A 6,033-nucleotide genomic window follows, 5' to 3' on the forward strand; every position below is an offset into this window, starting at 1 on the left:
CTGTTTCAATCAGTCCCAGCCGCCTGGATCTTCTGTTTCTGTTTAAATCCGAGCGATCCTGCTGCTTTTGAACATCTGAGCTCTTCATAGCCACGACACCTGTTTGCATAACGTGGAGAAACGACGGATGTCTGCCAAGCCTTGCTGTCAGCCTTCTTTTATAGCGCCGACGCCTCCCTGAGAAGTCACTTGATCTGTAACTGTACTCCTCAGAGGTTACCTGGAGGACCCGAACTCTTTCACAGCCGGCGGAGACCCATGCGTCACTGAGCCACCAAAGAAAAAAACCTCCTGAATCTTTCATGGCAACACAGGGATGTCTGCACGGAAGTCTGTCGTTGAAAGGTTGGATAAAGGCCTGTTCAGTGCCAGACTTTTGCTTCTTTGTCTGGTGAAGGACGCCTCTGTTATGGAGAGGAGTTATTTATAAAGTTACGGACACTTTTACAGAAGGTTTGTCAGAACTTTAACGTTCAAAGGTTCAAAAGGCTTCTCACAAATGCTTTTAAAACTAAAATGTTCGAACCAAGTGTAAAGACATTTCCATCTGTTACATGGGACTTTTTAAAAGTTATTCATGTGCTTTAAAGACAGCCGGACCTTCTGTAACCTTTAAAGTGTCCTGATCAACAGTTCTGTAGCTTTCTGAAGCTCTTTCACAGTTTTTCTTTGGACATTTTCTGCTTTTTCACTCATCTTTAGTCCTTGTTCCTGAGCATTTTCAGAGGAATGTGTTTTTTCTTTGTTCAGCCACTTAACTCTGAGCTTTGAACCATTCAGGCAGAAAAAAGGCTCCTAACTCAAGGGATGAACCAGTGTTGTGTCGACACAGAACAGACAACTTAGCAAAGAAGCCATTTTAAACTGGATCTTTAGGCACTTTGTTACTAGCAGCCTGTCACAAAGACACATCATTTGTTCCCATTTCTTTAGCTGCATCTATGAAAAACAGCAAAGAAAACACAGTTTGACAGACAGAAAATAGGATTTCTGCAGCAACAAGGTGATTCCCAAAGAGCTATTAGCTGAAAACTTGGCATATCTCAGCATGGTGTGCAGTGTGTCCTTAAAACATTTGAGGAAACTGGACAAGTGGAGGACAAAAGAAGAAGTGTCAGGCCTAAAAAACTATCTCCAGCAGATGAACAGGATCTGAAAGTGATGTCCTTAAGAAAGAGGAAAAAATCCAGCTGTGACCTGACAGGACCTGAGAGATGCATCTGGACCTTCAGCTGATCCATCTACTGTTGGCCCAAGCCTCATCAGAAATGGTCTCCATGGAAGGGTGGCTGTCAAGAAGCCGTTCTTAAGGAAGGGAAACAGGGAGAAAAGGCTGAGCTGTGCCAAATGACACAAGAAGTGGACTGAAAATCAGTGGCAACAGGTCTTATGGAGGGATGAATCCTCCCCAGAGCCCGGACCTCAACATTATTGAAGCAGTGTGGGATCATCTGACAGAGAACGGAACAAAAGGCAGCCCACATCCAAAGAAGAGCTTTGGGATGTCCTTCAAGAAGCCTGGAGAACTATTCCTGAAGACTCCTTAAAGAAATGACAGAAAGCTCGTCTCAGAGGGTTCAGGCTGTGTTGGAGAATAAAGGAGCTCAGACCAGATATTCACTTTAAAGCTGCTGAGAACTGAACAAACTATGATTTTATTCTGTGTTTGCACACGTTTATAATGAGCTGCTGCATTTATTTCCTGTACATAGAAGAATGAGGGCAGGATAAAGACTTAAAGACAGATGTTTTTATTTTATACCGGCACCCAAAGTGGGTCAAAAGATGCTGCTTAAAGCTAATTTGTCCTCTTACTGACTAATGAATTTCATACACAGGGAGTTTAATCCGTCCACATAAAGTTTGATTATTTTGCTGTATTTTTTTCTCACGGAAGATGAATCTATATGCTGAAGAAATCCCACATATTAGAGCCACGAGGGAATGATTTACGCCTCCTGTAAAACAGAGAGAAGCCATCTGATCTTTCACTCTGAACGTGGAAAGTAGGACAGAATCATCAAAGCAGGAAATTAGTGGCGTGAGCTGCAAATCTAAACCTGAAGTTTCAGTTTCAAGTCACGTTCTCTGTTTGAGAGCTCCTCAGACACGCCATTTAGACCCACTTCCTGGTAATTTGGTTAAAAGTCTTTACTTTAGGACAGGACAGAGGGAATATGTGGCACAGATCAGTTATCTCTACATGTGGTAACGTGATCTGAGTGAAATGTTTTGAATAAAGAGCCGACATTCACTGACAGTTCGTTTGGACACGTGCGTCATCGAATGTGTCTGACATGGACATCGGCTCTAAAGTTGCACATAGTAGTGTGAGCTGTCTTTGGTCTGTGACACTGTACACCATCTGTTCAGGAGTCAGAGTTACACGGTGAGCTCACTTTTTCCACAGTGAAAATGTGTGTGATGGCAAAAAAAGTCAGATTTAAAGGGGAAGAAAAGATTCTGATTCTCAAAGAGCCACAACAAAGAACAAACTGCAGTCAAGGAAATAAATGAGGGACTTCTGAGTTTCCACCTGCTACATCTCTGATGGTGGGTCTTTGTTTTACAGCCTTCAGAGAGATGTGCATGTTTGCAGCTCAGCTCCAGGACTCCGCACTGCTGCCCGATCAGGTGTGACAGGTCTCCTCTGCAGGGTCTCACCTGCACGGTGTAAACATGGGGTCAGTGCGCCCTCTGCTGGCCAAACAATGGGCTCCCAATATCAGACCGTGCAATGCTCAGAGAAACTGCGAAAAACCCAAGAGCTACATCTCAGACTCTACAGGCCTCAGTTAGCATGTTAAAGGTTAAAGTTCACCCCAGGGTGAAAAAGCCCAGAGCTACATCTCAGACTCTACAGGCCTCAGTTAGCATGTTAAAGGTTAAAGTTCACCCCAGGGTGAAAAACCCAAGAGCTACATCTCAGACTCTACAGGCCTCCGTTAGCATGTTAAAGGTTAAAGTTCACCCCAAGGTGAAAAAGCCCAGAGCTACATCTCAGACTCTACAGGCCTCAGTTAGCATGTTAAAGGTTAAAGTTCACCCCAGGGTGAAAAAGCCCAGAGCTACATCTCAGACTCTACAGGCCTCAGTTAGCATGTTAAAGGTTAAAGTTCACCCCAGGGTGAAAAAGCCAAGAGCTACATCTCAGACTCTACAGGCCTCAGTTAACATGTTAAAGGTTAAAGTTCATCCCAAGGTGAAAAAGCCCAGAGCTACATCTCAGACTCTACAGGCCTCAGTTAGCATGCTAAAGGTTAAAGTTCACCCCAAGGTGACCACCTTCTTTGTATTTAGGAAACAGAACCAAACGTAGAATCTGAAGCAGCAACACTCAGTGAAAGCTGTTCCAGACTCATGTTTCCCGTCGTGTTCCTTCAGCTTCCTTTAATGACTCGTTTTAATGCTTCGGGAACTGAGTTTTTCACAGGAATCTGAGTCCATTCCTGCTGAATCCCAGATTTCAGCTGCTCAGCAGGGTTCATCTAGTTAGGATGCCTCATGGTCGCCTCCATTTGGAGGTTTTTCTGACTGTTCTCGGTGAGCAGATGAACGTATTTCATGCCAGAAATAAGGTTTAAAAATACCAGAGTTCCCCTTTAAGCTAATGTTACGTTTAAGGTTTGATTCAAGCTCTCCATGATGGATGGAGTCTGAACAGTTTCCTGAAGGGGGAAGGTAGCCCCCTGACACTGATGTCACATCAGTGTGACATCAGTGTGACATCACAGTGCACTGTGATGTCACACCCATACCCACATGAAGGGATGACATCACTGTGATGTCATAGACACTGTCATATACATCAGAGGGCATTTATGTCACTTGGAATGTTACCAGGTTCCAAACACAGAACCTGCAGAACTTTTAACTGGAACAGAATTTATCTTTAGTCAGACAAATCAAGCAGAAGAAGGAAAAGAAGAGAATTTGAAGATGCCTCTATTCAAAAAGGTAAATACATTTAATAACATTTAAAGATGTTTTTGGGTCAGAACACAGCTCCATAGTTATGTAGCGTTAGAGAAATCCACAGATCTGTGCAGAAGTGTTTAAACAGCCTTCATTTCTTTACATTTTCCTTCCAAGCAGCCACACTTTCTTCTAATCTTTTAAAGTGGCCCTAAGCAATAGTTCTCCAGGCTTTCTGAAGGTCTTTCAGTTTTCAGGGGGAAGTATTTATCTGTTTGTTCAGCCACTTAACTCTGAGCTGTGAAGCATTCAGGCAGAAAAAAGGCTCCTAACTCAAGGGATGAACCAGTGTTGTGTCGACACAGAACAGACAACTTAGCAAAGTGCCTAAAGATCCAGTTTAAAATGGCTTCTTTGCTAAGTTGTCTGTTCTGTGTCGACACAACACTGGTTCATCCCTTGAGTTAGGAGCCTTTTTCTGCAGGAATGGTTCATAGGTCAGAGTTAAGTGGCTTTAGAAATGAATAAATACATTCCTCAGGTACGAGGACTGGACTGAAGCAGCCAATGTCTGTAGATTTTGAAACATCTTTTGAAAGCTTGGAGTACAGCTAAAGACAACTTTAACAGGTCACAAGAGAGTCGGACTCCTTAGACGCTAAATATAAAGAAATGAGAACTGGATCAGGTCTTTCACAGAGTCATTTAGATCTCTGCGAAGCTGTGCTCTGACAGTAACACATCTCCAAAGTGTAATTGTATCTGTATATAGATAGATTTCTTTGTTAAATAAATGTAAAATTAATCGATAAAATAACTAAGAATATCGTTCAGAGACATTTTTTTGCTAACAATTGTATGTTTCCTTTACTTTCAACAGGATTCAAGAATTGTAACCCAGAAGGAGGAAAAGGACACATCCAGCCCCCCTGTGTCTTCAGATGAGAACTTTGAGTATGCAGAGATGTTCGTCTCTGATATTCTTCAGCAATCTTCTGAAAATATCGATGAGCTCCTGCAGTTTGTTTCCAGGTTGAACAAAGCGGAACGCCTCAATTCGATCGGGGAAAGTGGATCCTCAAAGGAGTCCTGCGCCAGCCAAAAAGTTGAGAGGCATTTGGAAAGATTTTTCAAACTCCGCAGGGCTTTTGCTGAGGTGAAAGTGGAGGTCGCAGTCGACAAAATGCCCAAAGAAAACGAAATGGAACATAAAGGAAAGTCGCATAAAATATTTAAATCAGGATTAAAGAAAATATTTCAATTCGGAAAAAAGGAGGATGAGACAGAACAACAGATGGAAGTTGAGTCAGAGGAAGCTGACCTGACGGCTGCATGTCCTTCTCCTGACTCAGTCCCTGTATGTTCTACAGACTTGGGTAAAACTGAGGACTTTGACTCAGCTATGACTCATGTGGAACCTGAAGAACCTGCAGAAGGAATCAAGGAGACTGCTGATGATGTCCAAACATCACCCAAAGATATTCGTGACCAATCACCCCAAGAAGCAGAACTTACTGAAGATACTTCCTCCAGTGACAAACCAGCCGCCACAACTATGTACAAAAAGATCAAGAAAGGATTAAAAAACATTTTTAAATTGACCACAAAGGAGGATGAGACAGAACAACAGATGGAAGTTGAGTCAGAGGAAGCTGACCTGACGGCTGCATGTCCTTCTCCTGACTCAGTCCCTGTATGTTCTACAGACTTGGGTAAAACTGAAGACTTTGACTCAGCTATGACTCATGTGGAACCTGAAGAACCTGCAGAAGGAATCAAGGAGACTGCTGACGATGTCCCAACATCACCCAAAGATAGTAGTGACCAATCACCCCAAGAAGCAGAACTTACTGAAGATACTTCCTCCAGTGACAAACCAGCCGCCACAACTATGTACACAAAGATCAAGGAAGGAGTAATAAACATCTTTAAATTGACCACAAAGGAGGATGAGACAGAACAACAGATGGAAGTTGAGTCAGAGGAAGCTGACCTGACGGCTGCATGTCCTTCTCCTGACTCAGTCCCTGTATGTTCTACAGACTTGGGTCAGACTCAGGACTGTGACTCAGCTATGGCCCTCAACAAGTCATCCCAACTGGAAGAACAGGACCAAGA

This window comes from Leuresthes tenuis, unplaced genomic scaffold (genome assembly GCF_036924035.1).
Source record: "Leuresthes tenuis unplaced genomic scaffold, fLeuTen1.0.hap1 SCAF_15, whole genome shotgun sequence".
Taxonomy (NCBI): domain Eukaryota; kingdom Metazoa; phylum Chordata; class Actinopteri; order Atheriniformes; family Atherinopsidae; genus Leuresthes; species Leuresthes tenuis.